The sequence below is a fragment of the Octodon degus genome, unplaced genomic scaffold, assembly GCF_000260255.1.
Source record: "Octodon degus isolate 3935 unplaced genomic scaffold, OctDeg1.0 scaffold00192, whole genome shotgun sequence".
Classification (NCBI taxonomy): domain Eukaryota; kingdom Metazoa; phylum Chordata; class Mammalia; order Rodentia; family Octodontidae; genus Octodon; species Octodon degus.
The window spans coordinates 3958794-3959482 of record NW_004524768.1 but is presented as its reverse complement, the minus strand read 5'-3'; positions in this window follow the sequence as shown (position 1 = coordinate 3959482).

The following is a 689-nucleotide window of genomic DNA, read 5'->3' as shown; positions in this document are numbered from 1 at the left end:
TGTCATTCTGGTCTTCTGAATATGGACTGCTTGTCATGACATGCCAGTTGCTGCTATAATGTCTCTTGTGTAGGTGGTTTTTCAAGAAGGGGGTGGTGAAAGAAAGCAAGAGACAGGAAAAGGAATATTGTGGGAATGTCCTGCTTCATGGTTGTACATGGTGAGATTTTCAGACTTATGTGAAAACATTAGAAGTATATAATTCTTTATGCCTATTTTTAAAATGTATTCTAATTTTTAAACTTTTTTATCATATTCTGTAGGGACTTAAAGTTCAACATATCAATACTTGATGAAAACTACCTTTTCCATATTGTGCCTAAGATGTTTGATATGCAGAGAAATAGTGAGGTTTAGCTTAATAGCCTAAGTTGTTTGATAATAGCAATAACCTTGTCTTCTGGATGGTTAACAACCTTAGTTTGCAGACCAAAATTAAAGAAAAAGGTGGTCTGCAAGTAAAACCAACATTTTGGCCCTAGCCTTCTAAGGTCAATTAAGACTCAGGACATATGAGAACTTGTACTGTAATGTCACGAACCTCGGTAGAGTCCCAAATTTTCTGATCAAGGAGATTATGGTGCCAAAGAGGAAAGTGATCGATGATGTAGAGTGTGCCTAAGGATAGTCACACGGAGAGAAAACATTCTCTCAGGCTTCCACAGAGAGCACATTGGCCAAGCAATGGC